At 39.0% G+C, this 18,907-nt stretch overlaps 1 protein-coding gene across 1 annotated transcript in view; it reads right to left on the bottom strand.

Annotated features, from left to right (window-relative positions):
- The window catches only part of LOC128855670 (uncharacterized), a 33,119-nt gene extending 15,073 nt beyond the window's left edge, over positions 1-18,046 (bottom strand). Inside the window, exon 1 of the mRNA XM_054090762.1 lies at positions 17,414-18,046. The gene's annotated coding sequence lies outside the window, so the exon portion shown is untranslated. The remainder of the gene's footprint in view (positions 1-17,413) is intronic.
- Positions 18,047-18,907: the final 861 nt, after the last annotated feature.

Below are 18,907 nucleotides of genomic sequence, written 5' to 3'. Positions count from 1 at the left end.
CAGTAATGCAACCTGACTAAGTTTAAAAAAAATTATTGAAAAACTGCCTTGACAAAGTTTGCAAATATAATTTTGTAACTGATATTTAGTTGAATATCCCAATTTTTTTATTACTGCAACACATGGGCAGGGAATTGAATCCATCAATTGCCCACGTCGCTGTTTCATAAGCTTCAACCACGCATTTTTAACAATTTCCCAGAGTTGTTTATTGTCACAAAGACGATATCAGCGATCCATTCACTACCAACGCAAGCGTAAGGCAAGGTTGTACCCTGTCGCCCCTTCTCTTCGCCATCGTCTTTGATGAAGTTATGAACCAACCAACTCTGCACAAAAAGGCATCATATGGAGTTTCTCCAGACATCTTGAGGACCTGGACTACGCTGATGATATCTGCCTCCTCTCTCACAAACTCTCTGACATGCAAGCGAAGGCGGACAGACAAGTCGCGCTGGCACACACTGTCGGAAGGGAGGTCAACATCGCCAAGACCAAGGCTATAAGAGTTAACCACAATAACGCTAGGCAGGTATTGGTTGACGGATGCCCGGTGGGATTTGTCGAAAAGTTCTGTTACCTCGCCTGCATCATCAAGATGGAAAGATCAGGTGCAGAAGGATTTAGTTTTATTTGGTGTGTCCAAGTGGAACCGGTTAGTACGAGAAAGAAACTTGGCCAAAATAATATAGCTTAAGCAGTTATCGCGCGAGGAAAAAGAAGAAAACTTGGAAAGAAGCATTAGCTTTCAGAAAGAAATCGGAAAAGCGTTTGGAATGAGCTCGCTGATACCAACGTTTTACGGACGAAGATTGTTCAAATGTTCTTTGGTCTGGCTAATTGAACTTCGAAGGCCTTCCTCAGTTTACATCGTTTTAAAATATCAGCACTGATAGCTTCTTACCTTAGTTCAATTTCGAGGAAAAGCAAATCTTTTAAAACGATTTTTTTTTCCTTTCCTACAGGTATTTAGAACACCTGATGTGACGTTAGTAATCCGACCGATTGATCAGGTATACCCACGGTTAGGCATGGGGAAAGCAGCATTATGATATCGGACTGTATTGCTCTCCCTCGAAGGAAGAGTGGAAGCGGGTCGTGGTAAAATAGGGCGAGTCCATCCATGTATACACAGATGACACAAATCTCGAGGGCAGGGTGGACGGAGCTGTATATTCCGAGCATCTGGGGATCTCCTTCAGTTTTCGGCTTCCCGAAGTGTTTTTTCAAGATATATATATGTATATAATTTACGCGTACTCCCTTTTTGGGTGTTTGGCCGAACTCCTCCTCCTATTTGTGGTGTGCGTTTTGATATTTATTCTCAAATGGAGGGCCTACAAGTTTAAGCCGACTCCGAACGGCGGAGGAGCTTCTTCATAGCAGAAATACACTCAGAGGTTTTCCATTGCCTGTCGAGGGCCGACCGCTTTTAGAAAAAACTTTTTTCTTCATTTTGGTATTTCACCAAAATTTGAACCTACGTTCTCTCTCTAAAATCCGAATGGTAGTCACGCACCAACCCATTCGGCTACGGCGGCCGTTTTCAGGCTTAACTGATGGCAATAATGAAAGCCGTGACACTGGTTCAGTGTGATGCGATACTTGGAGATGATATCTACATTTTCACTGATAGCCAAACGGCGATAAAATCCCTCACAAAACAGTCGACGACCTCCAAGGTAGCTATGAAATGCCGTACATCTCTTAATGAGATGGCTGAGTCATTTCACCTAAAGGTAACATGGATTCCTGGCCATTATAAAATTGAGGGGAATTGCAGAGCCGATGAACTAGCGAATCTCGGCACCTAATTGACCGATGAGTACATAGACAAGGACATACATAGGTATACCCTTGCAAACATGTAAGCTACGTATCCGCCAAGAAATTGTTAGAGTAGCGAATGAATTACGCCATCTTTAATGAAGCCACTGGCAAAACCGCCCGACTGCTGTGGATACTCTCAATGCTGCGCGCACGGAACTTAAGCTGAGAAGAGATAAGCACAGTCTTTGCACACTGATTTCAGTTATTAAGGGGCACTGCCCAATTGTTAGGCACGCCCAGAGAATGGGTGTGCAAACACATGACTTCTGCAGAAAAGGTCTAGACGAGGGCGAGGAAGAGACGAACCTTTTGCGTCTCTGCTCTGCTCTATCCAGACGTAGACTCGCTATTTTGGGTAGACAATCCTATAATAAATTTGAAGATCTCGACTCTGTCGGAATTAAAGATCTTTCAAAATTTTTGAAAAGGACCCATTGGTTTTAGGGGGGGTAAGGGTTAGTTCACAATGGGCCATGAGCCTGAGTGTGTTCCACAGTGGATCATCGCTTAAACCTAACCTAACCTAACTGGCGCTACAACCGTGTGTCGATTTTGGTCGAGTCAAAAATGGCGTCACATTTGGAAATCTCGAGGCAAGGTAGGTCGTGCAGCACTGGGTCTTTCCAACGGAGATCTGGTCTTCCTCTTCCACGCCTTCCTTTTTGGGGTACCGTGTTGTGAATTCGCTAGAATTGCTGGAGGGTATTCCCCCATACGGCTGATACGGCCAAGCCAGTGTAGCCGCTGTATTATGTCCATGGTCTTATATATAATACATAGCTCATACAGCTCGCTGTTTCACCGTACGCGGAACTTCTCACTAACGCCAAGGGGCCAAAGATATTACGTCGAATTTTTCCCTCGAAGGCTCCCAAAACTTTTCCTGTGCCATATATTAGGACGGAAATGATACATGCATAATTGGCGTTTCGGAAGAAAATTTTTAAGCTCATGTTTTGTGTTTTTTACCTAAATTTCTATTTAAATATTTAATTTTTTTCCTCTCTTATTGTCCGTAAAATATATATTAATAGCCTTAATAATAATATATATATATAATAATAGCCTTTCAAAAGACGCACCTAGATTTTTTTTTCTGATAAAATGTATAAAAATTTTGATTCCTTCAGGTTTCCGAATGAAAAATTTCATCCACCATCACAATTTTTACAGGTAAAAACAGTGGTTGCATGAATATCTAATTGTTGAGAACAATGAGATATCGAAGTTGGAGCCTTTTCAGCACCACGTTGCGCCACAGCAGCAATTCGTGTCCACGACAGTCGGTCTACGTAATTGGAACGACCCGGTTTTATTTCTGGCCAAGGACGGCCACTCCAGCAGCATTCCATTAATTTGTATGGGGAAAGTTTTTGCTGCTACAACAACAACAACCACAGTAGCAAAATTCTCAACAAAAGGTCCAGTTTTTGATCTGCCGGTCCATTTTCTATTCTCAACAGAACCAGTTTCTTGAAAATTTTTCACCAACCTTTGAATTATCGACTCATTCGGATGACTTTTTCTACCAAAAAAAGAAAACGAATTTCGCGACATGTTGTTTTCAAAGATCGAAAATTTTCATAATAAATTTCTGTAATTTTAAAGCGTTGTTCTAACGCGTAAAATTGTACATTTGTCTACTTGAAAAATACCAAAGATGACATAAAAAAGGTACCGTCTTAGAATTATTCACTATTAACATCTAGGCATCACTTTTAAAAGACCCTTTGTTTGTAAGTAAAGAACAAAACTTGTATTTTTCCTTCTTTTTATGCCACCTGCAAACCGCATTTATTCGCATTCCTTTTCAACTCTGCCATAGAAATGAAATCATTCAGAAAATACCGAAATTTAGCATAGCTGTACAAAATGTTTAACACACACATACATCAATAATAACGAGCATGTTGGCTTTTCATCACTTTTCGTTGAATTTGACAGGCATTGGCTTTTCATTGGAATGGGCAGCACAACCACCCAAATAATCCGCTTTAAAGCCACGTCAAATACCCAGCATTCGGCGTTCACTCCTGTTGACCTTGAATCAGCAGGTGTGCAGGACCTACACTTGAGTGTATTATATATATATATATATATATATTGTAGATATGTATGTGTATGTATAGATATGTATAGAAAGAGCAAAAGAGAGGGAAAGGGATTATGAGAATTTATTCTTGGTAGCTGCCATGAATAAACGAGAATAAATTGTGGTGTGAAAAGGCATCTGCGGCAAATTTTCGCATTTTAAGTGAGCTACACATTTTTTCCCCTCTCCCTTCTGCAAAGTTCTTAAAGCTGAACATCAATTTGAATTCACTTATCCCATTGAAAAGTTTGTTCGATGCCAGCCAAATTACAAATATCGCTTTCGACTTTTCTAGTAGCTTTGAGCTATTAAGTGGCTATAAACTTATTAGCTCTTTAAGTAGCAAAGATAAACAAATAATTTCTTAATTACTTTGGCAAACAGATTACAAAGTGTAATTAGTTGTTTCTCTAGGAGTGCTTGTATAGTCTTCTATTTAATTACGAAGTCTGCGAATAAATCAAATAAAGGAAAGCGAGTATTTGGATGATGATTCAATGAACCCCTTTCAAGGTGAAAAATTAAGAGTTCTTGTGGACGAACTGCCTCATAAAATAAATAAGTACAGGCTTCGGCACGCGAAATGTAACCAACTTCAGACCGCCGAGCATTATATGTGGCTGGAAAATCACAACCAGCGATTGTTAAAGAGCTCAATCACCTCAAAGTAAACAAAGTTTTTGTTTAACGCACCATTACTCGTTACACTGATACTGGTAGCATCGAAAAACGTCGTGGATTTGGTCATTAAAAGACTGCAACGTCAAGTGAAATGGTTCAAAAAGTGAAGAAGCGACTTGAGCGAAATCCACGACGAAGTGCCAATCAAATGGCAGAAGAACTGAGAATATTTGGCAGTAGCATGTGCCGCATACTGAAAAATGATCTCAAAGTCAAGTCTTACGAGATCCAAAAGGCGCAAGAACTCACACCAAAGCAGCAACAAGTCAAACTTCAGAGAGCGAAGGAGTTGCTTCGCTTGGCCAAAAGCGGTCGATTTCCGAACAGTGTGTTTCTGACAAGAAAATTTCTCACATAGAGCAATTCGTAAACTCCAAAAACGATAGGGTTTATTTGACAGACCGTTCATACGAGAACTTGAGTCATCGATTGGCCACCAGGAGAAAGCACCCGCCACAGGTCATGGTTTGGGCCGCTTTAAGCACAGATGGGTGCTCTCCAATCGTTTTCATCGAGCCATCGTCAAGATAAATGCGAAATATTATCGGAAAAGTTTTCTAGAGGTTGCTTTGAAGCCCTAGACAGACCACGGACGTTTCAACACGGCTCAACACTCTCTCACAAAGCTGGAGTGAACCCAGGATGGCGAGAAAACGACATTCCGAACTTCATAACGCCCACACAATGGCTCTCAAATTTACCAGACGTGAATCCGATGGATTATTATCTTTGGGCCATTTTGGAGTGCAAAGTCCGAACTAAAAGATTCATTAGTCTCAAAGCGCTGAAAAAAGCTATTGATCGCGAGTGGGCCAAACTACCTGCTAGTCACATTCGGGCACAAAAACCTTCGGGACAACAAAAAACACATGGCCGTCGTACAAAATCTAAAGGACGAATCACCAGTTAGGATGTTCTCGACCAAAACTTTCACGCATCACTGCAACACTTACAGGTCAGTGGAAGGTAGGGGATCATAGAGCCAGACTCAACCTCCCCTTCAATCGTATCTGCAGAAGCTGTCAAGCGGAAGGGGTGAGAAAAGCCTTTTTCAATACTTCTGTGAATGTACAGGGCTATCTCGGGCACGACTTCGCTCATTTAATAAGCGAATGAGATCTCAGACATTGAGATAAAGAATTTGCCGCTATACTTGAACCTCACCAAATGGATCTGACGTAGAAGCAAAACCCAAAAAAATAAAAAAGAGACACGAGGACAGTGGTAGTAAAACGGTGCTGGTCACTAAATAGGATTATTTGAGTGGAAATACTTAGCCACTTCAACAACAACAACACATTCGGGCAGCTTGCGATTCGTTTCTGGACCGTCTCAAGGCCATAGTCAAGGCAAAAGGTAGTCATATCGAGTAAAAATAAATTGATTTTTAATTTTGTATTATTTTCACACTTTTCTTACTTTGAGTTGAATAAAAGTAATTTTCCAAACTAAATTTATGGCCTTTTAATTGGTTACACTTCGAGCGACGGACCCTGTAATTGGCGCGTACAGTTCTGTTAGGTGTTTGACCGAATTCTTCCTTCTAATAATTATGATATGCGTCTTGATGTTGTTCCACAAATGGAGGGACCTAGAGTTTTAAGCCCAGTTTGATTGGCAAATGATTTTTCATGACAGTTTGCTGTTTCATGCAGAGGGATTCAAACTTGGGCACTCCTGAATGGTAGTTACGCACCATTGCACGCAGCCGAATGGACGCGGCCGCCGTAACTACCAAAAAAGAGAAAACATTGCAAGCACACCTACTGTCCTCTTTTGAAGAACACTAGATATTTTTTGTCTCAGCTAATCTGTACGAAAATCTCAAATTTGTACTAAGGACTTTGTTATTAGTTTAGGAAAAAAAAATTATTTATTTATTTATTTATAAAAATTTATACAGCAATTAAATGGATGATAAATTGAAAAAATCGAACTGGCTATTAGGATTTTGGTCCTTCTTGTGATAAATTACTTATTATCTTAAATTGTTAGCTCTCATAAAAGTTGCGACATAAATTTGTAAATTGTTCAGAATGTATTTTATGTACTCTAAATTGCATTAAGAGCTTTCTTGTCGTTTTGGTAATTATAAACTAATTATTAGGCACAGGTAAGACTGTGAATAAATTAGTGCTGTCAGCGCACTCTGATGCCGTTGTGGTCGTACATAAAGACAGCAATTGGTCAACTGTGTTTTTTCCGCCGCACAATGAGCAACAAGATGGGCTCCCTCGAGTAAAGAGGTGAGAGTGAGTGAATATTGTTGGGCAAAGTCTAAGACGGATGTAAGGCCTCAGAATGTTAGAGAGCAATATTACAGGGTAGGTTGGATGCAGTCTCTTTGGATTTAATGTTTCACAATGGAGAGGAAGGAATAAATATATAAAAAAATTGTCACATATAGCTCGTTCTAAGAGATCGATGTTGAGTCTAATATTCTTGACGTCGTTGTTCAAATCTCTTCTGCTAAGATAATTAAAACTTAGTGTAAGTAATTTGATGGCACTTTTCGTAGCAGCCTCGGCTATTTCGTTCCCTAATATTCCCACATAACCCGCAACCCACGTTAATTTGACTTTATTTCGAGCCGCAATAAGTAAGTTTCTGATCGATGCAATGGGTTTAGAAGGCATTCGAATAAGGCATTTTCAAATAACGTAGGGCTAATAAGCCAGTGGGGAAAAGTTTCAATAACTCTTTTCTCTCAGTAAAGTGCATTGAAGTTTTCCTTTTTGTACTCAAATGATTTGTTTGATGCTGATTTTATTCTCATTTGTGGTTTGCGTGCGATAACTTTTTTGTATATGTTTTCGAGGGTGTTATGTGTGGGTTCGAGTTGTTTTACGAGAAAACGAGGTCTTGCTTCATTTATTCAACTGCCAATTCTCTGTAGCTGGATTTTAGAAAAAATAAGTTCATGTTTTGCAGCCCAACACACCGAATCATCGTAAGCTGTTTTGTATGCAGTTGAATGGTTGTGGGATTAAAATTTTTTTTTTTTTGGAGAAAATAAAGGGTGTTTTTTTTAGAGGTTAGGTTTTCAAGTTGGCACTACTTTTTTCGTAGATGGTCTTTTTGACAGCTGTCACTTGATTTATGCTCAGTTTGGTTTGCCATTTCATAATGAATAGGCTTACACCTGAACAACGTTTGCAAATCGTGCAAATTTATTACGAAAATAATGGTTCGGTTCGCGCGACGCATCGCGCTGCGTCCAATATTCGGTCGACATAATCGTCCATCAGAGTCACTAATTCGATTAACCATGGATCGTTTTCGCACCACGTTTGCTCTAGTGGATAATACGCATCCTCAGAGACGTCGTACAGTGCGCACCGAAGACGCTAGACGCTATTGCTGCTGTGGAGCAGAGTATCGAAGAAGACCCGAATGAGTCCATCCGCCATCGCGCGCAGCAATTGGAGATGTGCCCATCCACTTTATGGAAGATTTTGCGGAAGGATCTTGGTTTGCGGGCTTACAAAATCCAACTCGTGCAAGAATTGAAGCCGAACGACCATCAAGCGCGTCGCACGTTCGGTGAATGGGCCCAAAACGAGATGGCCACCGATCCCGATTTTCACAAGAAAATTTTGTTCAGCGATGAAGCTCACTTTTGGTTGAATGGGTATGTCAATAAGCAAAATTGTCGCATTTGGAGTGAACATAATCCACAAGCCATTGCTGAGACGCCGTTACATCCTCAAAAAGTCACTGTTTGGTGTGCTCTATGGGCAGAGGGAATCATTGGTCCATATTTCTTTAAAAATGAAGCCGGCCATAATGTTACAGTCAATGGAGAGCGCTATAGAGCCATGATTAATGACTTTTTTGTGCCTGAATTGGACGATGTTGATGTGGACGACCTACATGCCAACAAGACGGCGCTACATGCCATACAGCCAACGCAACAATCGATTTATTGAAGGAAACTTTTGGTGAGCGCATTATCTCGCGCCGTGGACCTGTGGCGTGGCCTCCAAGATCGTGCGATATAACACCGCTGGACTATTTCTTGTGGGGCTATGTGAAGTCGCTTGTCTACGCAGATAAGCCCGAGACGATTGACGTCTTGGAAGAGAATATTCGGCGCGTTATTGCTGACATACGGCCCGAATTGCTGCAAAAAGTGGTCGAAAATTGGGCCTCTTGGCTGGAATTTATTCAAGCCAGCCGCGGCGGTCACTTGCCCGAAATCATTTTTAAAACATAATGGCAAACCCTTATCTTTATAATAAAGCTAAATTCTTGGCCATAACATTAAATTATATACGTTTTATTTCATCTTGAAAACCTAACCTCTAAAAAAAACACCCTTTACACAACACCGTCAGGGGAAAAAGTATTAAAAATCCACCAGAGCCGATTCATGTCTTTCAAAATCCACGCCTAGATTTCGAATACAGAACGCGCAGTTTTTGATCTGCCGGGCCATTTTCTATTCTCAACAGAACCAGTCTCTTGAAATTTGTTCAACTATCCTTTAATTGTTGAATCATTCGGACGATTATTTTGATTTAAAAAAGCATGAGGTTTGTTTGTTATTTTGTTCTTAAAGATCAACCATTTTCGTAATAATTTTCAATAATATTAGCGCGTTGTTCTATCGTATAAAACTCTGCATCTATCCACCCGATACATGTCAAAGAAGACATAAAAAAGGTACCGTCTAGCAATTATTGGCTACTGACATACAGGCATTACTTTTGAAAGACATTTTATATGTAAAAACAAATATATAAATATACATATTTACGTATGTGCGCACACAAATATGCATTCAGCTAAATTTCTTTGATACCAGCTCGTGTCTGCATCATTTGATTCGACAAACAAATTGTGAATAAAATTCATGAGAAAATAAATCATACAACTGCACATACATATGTACAAACATACATACATACACTCGTACTAAAATAGAAAAAAAAAATTCACTTAAACTCAAGACCATTCAAGGTTTCGAGCATTTTTACTATCAATTCAATTCAATACTGCAGTTATGGGCGTATTAAGGCCACAAATAGGTTGCTAATATTGGTTTATTTGTTTGTATACAATAGAAAATTTGCATGTCAGTTAGGGCGGGTCATTTTATACAAAAAAAAAAAATAAATAAAGAACTTTGTTTTGGCGTTCGAACTATTGTACTGGTAATCCTGGTGAATGGAAGACAAATCTGAACAATCTTCCAAAACACAACAAGGTTAGTCTTATTTGGGTGCCTGGACATTGTGGTATTACAGGGAACGAGTTGGCTGATTAACTGGCTAATGAAGTCTCTACAAGTATGCCACTAGGCCCTGAACCCTTTCTAGGTGTCAATTCTCTATCGATTCAACTATGTATTGTTGACTTCATGAGGTCTAACCATAGGTTGGTCTGGGTTGAACACGTGCTGAGTAGCCTGGTGGGTGTAGTCTTAGGGCACAACGCCTGTGTTCAGCATATGGCTGTCATGGGGTCGACGACAGTCCGATACGCCTATCCTGTCTTGAGTATGACGACACTGCAGAGCATTTTCTCTGTAGCTGTCCGGCGTTTTCCATAATCAGACTCAGGATATTGGGTTGCGATATACTGAGTATGGTTAAGGTTCATACTCTTCCTCTTCCGGATCTATTAAGATTTATCAATGAATCCAAGAGGTTTGTGGAAGAGTGACCTCAAACTAATTTTTCCGTCGTACCACCCACATTTTAGCTTTTCTATCTCTATTCTTTCTAATGAATTCTATCCGAGTGCTTGGACTAGTCCAACTTTCACAAATCTCATCTAATCTAATCTACTGGTAATTCTGAGCAAAAAAGTTTGTTATTAAATCTCATAAGCGCGGCAGAGGTTTCCAGCCAAACCAAGTTTTGAAATATTTTATGAAACTTTTTTTTTGGCAAGAAATTGTATGAAGAATAGTTTGAGTACAAGTAATTTATTTTTTAGCTGACCTATACTGAGTAACGGTTCACTAGCCACACTCGATAGAACATCAGATGATGCCCCAAAAGAATGTGAGCTTTGTTAACAGTATTCAAAAAATATTACAAAACCAAGCAGATTACATAATTTGAATACAAAAAAATACCAAAAAATTGTTTGGTCAAATGTTCCGTCAAAGTGTTTTATAGAAGTCAAAGTCAAATTTCGGCTGTCTAATAAAACATTTGAATTAAATTATTATTTTTTTTCTATACTTTTAATTTAATTTTATGAAAAATGTAAAAAAATAAAATTTAATTTTTGAAATATGCTTGCATAGACTTCTCGATCAAAATCATTTTATTTTTTAATTAATTTATTTATTTTAATAACCTACTGTACAAAGTATTTTACAGACTAGGCATAACTGTAAAGAAAAGCAAGGATAATACGAAGTCAAGCTGGCTGGTATTACACAATGAATTATAGTCTCGAAGTGCGCGAGCAATGGGTACATATACGAATACGATTTTGAAAGAATAATATTAAGGGAAAATTTTGTATCGAATAATACTCAAAGATCCTTAAACTCTGTTACACTTTGTAGTACATCATTGGAAATAGTGTAGGATGTGCTAAAAATGCACTGCTGCAGTGTTAAATGAAAACATTTTTTAATATTTAAGGACAGACGCGATCTTTCACACCAACGATGAAGATTGTTCCAGTCGAGTTTAACCTTCTAAGCAACCACAGAGTCCTTAACAGATGAGAAGATTTCTAAGTCATCCGCGAAGAGCAAGAAATTAGAAAAAATAAAACATTTGCCTATGTCATGGATAAAAATGACAAAAAGAAGTGGCCCTTAAGATGCTCCCTTGGGGGACACCTGAAGTGGCAACAAAGTGGTTCAATAAAACTCCGTCAAATTTTTACCACACACCGTATGTCCGGCAAATATGACTTAAGCTATTGCAGAAAGGTGGAGTGAAAGCCCAAGCAAGCCAACTTGTTTACTAAAATCTCGTGCGACCCTTTGTCAAATGCCTTAGAGAAGTCTGAGTAGACGCAATCAACTTAGAACCCTTTAGAAAACGATGTAATACAAAATTCGCTAAAAATAACAATATTAGAACGACCACTTACAAAACCATGTTGGTTTGGGTTAATTAGAGACTTAACGCCAAAATAAATTGTGCCCTTTACAATACATTCAAACAGTTTAGAGATGACTGATAGCTTGGAAATCGGTCTATAATTACGAACATCATCTTTTCTTCCACTTTTAAAAAAACGTGTAATGATTGTAAACTTCCAATCATTTAAGAAAGTGCCTGTAGATAAAGATTTATTAAAAATAATCTTTACAGGAATTGCTAACACTGGACAATTCTTAAGCAAAGTAGCTGAAAGACCATCAGCATCAGTATGTGACGACGGTTTGAGAAAAAGCATCCCTTTGTAAATGTCATCAGATGAGATGTGCAGATTGCCAATCTCTGACGAAAAGTCAGGGGATACCTCAGCAACTGAAACATAATTAGAGATAAAAAAAGTCTGCAAATAACTTATCTACTTCAATAGTAGTTCAAGTGTACTTGCTAATTTATTATCCAATATCATCTAATTCGACCTTTTAGATCTTACAAAATTCCAAAATTACTTCAGATAAGCTTTGATGTTCCACTCAGTATTAAGTATGTAGTTTTTGGAAAGAAGATCAACTAAGGACTTAAAATTCTTTTAAAAATACTTGTATTTTGCAAAAAGTAACTTGTCTGTAGAATATTTTAGACACCAAAAAAATTACAAAAAAATTTGGCCCACCCTAATGTACGTATGCCGAAAACTATTATATACATATGTATGTACCCGCTCTCGGTTAACGAGTTTTACCACTGCATTGACGTAATAGAAATTTTTTGGAGGACGTTATCTACCAGTCCTATCAAATATTTGATTTTTCGTCAAGCACGATTGCGATAATAGAGCATTTTTCCCTTACACAGTTAAACGAAATTTTGCAGGGTAAAATGACAAGCACCGTAAGAATTTGATTGTCCCACAAGTACAGTGAAACCTATTACTTCTCAACTAACTTCCTACCAGTGTGCTTTGCAGCTGAAGTAGTCCACTTACTAATTTTTTTTTCAATGATGCCATCTGATATTATCTGCATGCCGTTGCCCTAAGAAATGCCAATTGTCAGCCTATGTAATATATCAACATTCTTCCTATTATCCTAACCTAACATACATCAGCATTAACGAACTAGTAAGCCGATGCATCAGTGCTAGACCAGTTAACGAACTTATTCATGATGGTCAAAACAAGCATATTTTTCATCATATATCAATCATGATATTTTCAATCATTTATAGTCGTCTAATTCTCATTGTTTGCATCCTTAACATTAGATATATTCCTATTTATAGAAATATATAAGAATACATATACTTATACAACCAAAATACAGAAAAGAGTTCTCATTATCTCTCAAGTGATATGGGAAAGAGCCGCTTACTTTCCATGAAGAGCAAAAATAGACCAAATAGCTGAAATACCAGAAGCAGAATTTCTGTTACACTTAGATTTTCGTGGTGTCAGACGCGTCTGCCTTCAGCTATATTTGGTTAAGTTACATGGCTGGCCCGAAAGGAAAGGACGAAACACATTTAGTCAGTGTCTTGTTATCCGTTTATAAAAGAAAATCGAGAAAAGTTATCCAAACCTGAAAAGTCCTCATGTTTAGTTATGAAGGGAGACCTTCTCACTTTCTCAGCAGGTTTCAATCTATCTGTGATTGGAATGCCTTTGTAACCCAGCATTTTCACTTATTGCTCACCAATCTAAGAGCATACCATGACACAGGTAGGTAGCTTAGTCTAGAATTTCGTTTCGTATGTAAAGTTAACTAAAAAGTTTTGTACATAGCCAGCTCATACAGCTAATTGTTCCATCGCCTGCGATACGCGCCGTCACCAACGTGCAAAGGTCAAAAAATCTTCCGCAGTGACGTGAGTGCCGCTAAGCGATTACGCCTACTGTCTGTTTGATGACATGAGGTGCTTCGTTTTGTGATCGTTCACCACCAGACCCTTTCGCTTTGGCTCTTTACCCAGTTTGGAAAAGACAGAACTAACAGCGCAGTTGTTAAGGCCGACGATGCCAATATCATCGGTATACACCAAAAATAGTACGTTCTTAAAAAAATATGTTGTCTGAGCGATTTTCTGTTCATGGGTTTTTCCAAGACCTGGCGTATTGTGAATATCTGATCTAAAGCCACACTGATAGGGTCCAATCAGTTGGTTGGCAATGGACTTCAGCCTTCCACAAAATACGCTCGCTAGAATCTTATAGAAGTTGACGCATGCGCCTTATTAGCTTCTCGCCACTATCTTTGAATAGCTCAGCCGGTAGTCCGTTGGCACCCGCGGCTTTTTTGTTCTTTAGCCGCAATAGCTATTCTCATCTCGTCATGGTCGAGTAGCGTAAGGACAGTTCCGTCGTCAACGGTTGGGGTATCAAGATCCTCACACTATCTGTGACATGCATCACTCTGGATATGAGTCATCAGATTTCTTACATGAAATCGCCTAGATCTTGAAACCTTCTGGAAGGCGCCGAAATCTCTGATAGAATTTTCGGGCATTTTTTCGACATGCAGGATTCCTAAGCCTAAGATGCATATTTTTACACCTTGTATATACAAGGCGGCGCAAAACTAATAACCCTTCTCTCTTTTTGAATAACTTTTTTACTATATTAAATATAAAAAAAATTGATTGAAGTACTACGCCATTTGCACAAAAAAAAAAGATAATACGACGGAACTGAGGCTGTGAAAACCGGCGTTGAAACCCCCACTTTTGGGTAAGTATGTCTATATCGATAACCACTCAAGAAGTCTCACGGACACTTGGTACACGTATTGATCATCATCTCAATTAGATCTGACATAAATATGATTGATATCGCCTAACAACCCCGTTCGCGGTGCTTACACCCTCTACTGAGTGTTTGGCCGAGCTAATCATCCGATTTGTGGTGTGCGTCTTGATGTTTTTGGACAAATGTAGGGACCTAGAGTTAAAGACGCCTTCGAACGGCAGATGGTTTTTTATGAGGAACTTTTTCATGGCAGAAAAAGACTTAAAGGTTTGCCATTGTCTGCCGATGAGCGAGCGGCATTAGAAAAAACGTGTGCTATAAATTCGTGTTTCGTGACCAGGCTTTCAAACACGTGCGCTTTCGAATGATAACAACGCACCAACCCTTTCGGCTACGGCGGCCGCCACTTTTTATATCATCATAAATTCTAAGAGTTCCAGCGTGGTACATAGGGCCACAACGAATTTCTTACGTTCGGGACTGTTTTACGCCGATCTCTTGACTTCATTCCAGCTAAGCTGCATGTTGCGTGTTTCTGACTCCAGCAGTCATCTCTAGGTATTCACTAGTCTGTCAAGTCTGCGGCTTTCTTGGGGGTTCCAGTCAATGGTGGCCCTTATTAAGTCAGCATCTCCTCTGCGTAGAATCTGGCCAATCCTGACCCCATTTTCTCTTTCGGATCTCCAATAAAGGGTAGTTAAACTTTAAGGACCGATGTTGAATGTAAACCACACCTAAACGTCAAGTTTTTACTGCATTTCATTTGACTGTTTTCAATTTCGTATTAATTCAATTTGAACAATGGAAAGATACACAATCGAGCAACGTGTTAAAGTTATTCAGGCTTATTATGAAAACGGCTGTTCAAATTAAAATGCATATCGCGCACTTCGGGAAGAAAATCATCTTCAGTGATGAGACATATTTTCAGCTCAGTGGATTCGTCAAAAAGCAGAATTGCCGCATTTGGGCAAATGATAATCCAAGAGTGATTGCCGAAAAACCAATGCACCCACAAAGAATGACTGTGCGGTGCGGCCGGCGCCATCATTGGACCGTATTTTTTCCAAAATGAGGCCGATCAGGCAGTTACTGTGAATAGTATTCGCTATCGAGAGATGATAACGAACTTTTTATGGCCCGAATTGAAAGAAATGCATGTGGACGATATGTGGTTTCAACAGGACGGTGCCACTTGTCACACAGCTAACGAAACAATGGATCTTTTGCGGAATTCTTTCTTTGGGGTTATTTGAAAAAAGAGGTGTACGTCGATAAGCCTGCAAGAATTCAAGAGCTATAAGATGAGATAATTCGGCACATTAACGGCATAGAACCTCAATTATGCCTCAGCGTCATCGAAAATTTGGACCATCGGATGGAGGTATGCCGCCGAGGCTGCAGTGGCCACTTGGCCGATATTTTGTTTCATGCGTAATTGAATTATACCAATATTATCATAATGAAGAGAAATGATAAAAATTTCTTAAAAAAATTGTATTTTATTCAAAATCAACACCGGCCCTTGAAACTTAACCACCCTTTAGTATTGGTTTCACCTGGGTTCGGGTCCATAAGTCAGCATTCGAGATAATATTTGGCCAGGATATATTGTGAGTTTTTCAAAGTCATCTTTATACAAAAGCTAGTAATGAGCTTATGTTAGCTGACGTCGCATTCCAGGTTTCTCAATCATAAAGTTAAGTCTAATTTGTGAGTTAAAAATTCTGAGTTTTGTGCGCCGTGAAATGTGTGCGTTCCAGATTACTTGCAGAGAGCCAAATACCGCCACAGCTTTCTTCATCGCTTGAACCTCCAGAGACCGATATAACGCTGCCAAAGTAGCAGAAAGATTGTTAACCTGCGAGATAGGTCCCATCAATTAAGAACTTTTGCGAATTTCCTGTGTTTATACGCAGGACTTAGGTTTCCTGGATATTTATCTTCAGGCCGGCTTTCTCAGCTGTTTCTCTTGCTGATTGAGTCTTCGATGTCATGTCAAGATAGTTGTGGCGCAGAAGACAGATGTCATCTGTATAATCGAAACTCGCTTGGCACCTTTGCAGTTCGCAGATAGTACAGCCTCCAGATGACGAGGCGTTTTTCCTGACAACATCCAAAACGATGTTCAAGAAAAGTGGCGAGGGAACACAACCTTGTCGTGTACCTGCCTCCTTTTGCATGTTAAGACTAAAGTTCCGTGCATCCGCCTGGTGTCACAAGCTATAACTCGTATTGTCTAAAAGTTTGTTTGATTCCAAAAACAAAACAGCCAGCACAAATTAAATGTTTCTGAACTGTGCGCGAATATATAATATGAAATACGTTCCGGACCGAATTTAGTTCTCCTTACTTGTTTTATTTATAGCCGAAATAGATTGAACTCCATATGCTGCAAACTGCTTTCCCGAGTAAAACTGTCATCTTAAATCCTATTTATGCAGTTTCACAAAATTGCTTTTTCTAAATAAACTGCACTGCTTCATTTATAGCTTAAGCAATCCTTCATTTTCATGCAATATAAATAAATTTTCCAATCAACGAAATTGGCTATTGCGACTTTTGAATACTTGCAAAGTTCATAAATTGCACGCCAACGCATCACAACTTTAAATCACAGTTATTTATTCATAACGCAAGCAAACATACAATTATACACACCCCCATACATACATACATACATACACACACACAGCAAGGAAGTATACAATGTATTTTGTACGAAAATTTGTTTACATTCACACTGAGTCACTCAGTCAAGCAGGCAGTCAAGCACGAATGTGGGCAAAGCCAACAGGAAGTTGGGCACAAGCGAAACGAAGAAGGCAGTGAAGCATTTTTTTGCAGGCTTTCACCTCTTTTCAGTCAATGAACTCATGCCCACCAGCACACACACATACACGCAAGCATTGCACTACACCTATGCATATACAAATACACACAAAAAATAATTGTCACTGCCGTTGCCCAAGCTTCAACACGGAAACTTTCACTTACTCCTTTACTGACGCTGCGGCTGCCGCTGCTGCTGTTACCGTTACTATTAACGTATAGGCCAAAAAACTTCACCGATCCTTGATACTTGGTTTTTCACTATCCTTTGGTTTGTTTTCGTTTCTTTGTTTTTCACTTTTTATTTTCTCCACACTTCGCCTCCGAATGTTTATTCAGTTTTCCAGTTGTTTGCTGTATTTCTGAACGGCTGTGCTATTTATGCGAGTGTATGAGTTGAAATTGATGACGGTGTTGTGTGGAGTGGGCTTTGCCACTCGCTCCTTACTCGCTTGCACAGCGCATTCAATGGATAATACCGTTGCGGCTTGCCACACATCCTACCCGCATCGCGCGCGTTACCCGAGTCGAGGAGTAGTAGATATGGTTATGTGATAAGTGAATATGTTTGTTTATATACGTGAATGTGTCCATATATGAATCTGTTTAGCTGTGTGTACCCACTGGGTGTGTTGCAAACGTATATGTGTGTGACGATGCTTTATCCTTTAAGTAACAACAACCACTTTGAACTTTAATGCTCGTTGGTAATTTGAGGAGCATACAGAGAATAAAGCGAAGAGTCGAAGGCGCGCGCGTTTTCCGTTTTTTGCGGTCGTATGCGACTTTCTATTTATTACTTCGTACTTGCCCAGCTCATTTCTTATTGACTACTGAGCACTGCCAGCAACAGTCCGGGTATTTTATGTGCGCTAAATGGAGCTCATCCATGGCATCACTGCAGGCTCTCATAAAAAATAAAATAAATAACGAACTCACTGACTAAGAGACTTTAATGGCTGTTAGCTGCCTGTGTTGAGGGTGAACTTTCAGTCACACAGGCACAGGGAATGTTAAAGTTCTCCCATTTGTGGTGAGTTTGCGATAAGATTCATGGCAAAGAGCACAAAATTCACTCTCTTGCAATGACACAGGATTTGTGTAGAGAAAAGTTCAAGTGAAGCCAAAGGAGCAGCTGAGTTTTGGTACAAGTTCAAGAATGAATGTTTTTTTAGATAGTCCAAGGAAAATGAAACGAAAACAAAAAAAATAAAATAGTAACGAGGAAAATAAAAATGAAACAAAGAAAAGAAAATGAAATAAATAATCATTTAGCCATTGATTTTTGCTACTATTTTGTCTAAAAAATTTTTGCAAATTCTGGAGAATTTCTGAATCCTTTAAGCAAAGGATATTTTCCCAATATATGTTCAAAATGGTCTTGTTGTCCCACTTCACGTATATAGCAAAAACAATAACAACAACAATAATTTATCTCACCATTATTATGTCGCAATGGATGTCCAATGGTTAGGAACTTTTTTTACAGAGATGAAGAATTTAAAAAATAATTGTGAGACAAAATAAAGCAAGTGACCGTCGAGTTGAATATTTCAAATGGAATAAAATACGATACAATTTTAATAAAATAAAGTTAGATATAAAACAAAACAAAGTATAAAAAAGGGAGATTAGAATAAATAAGATAAAACAAACTAA

Source organism: Anastrepha ludens, chromosome 2 (assembly GCF_028408465.1).
Source record: "Anastrepha ludens isolate Willacy chromosome 2, idAnaLude1.1, whole genome shotgun sequence".
NCBI lineage: Eukaryota > Metazoa > Arthropoda > Insecta > Diptera > Tephritidae > Anastrepha > Anastrepha ludens.
This window is presented reverse-complemented; position numbering and strand designations above follow the sequence as displayed.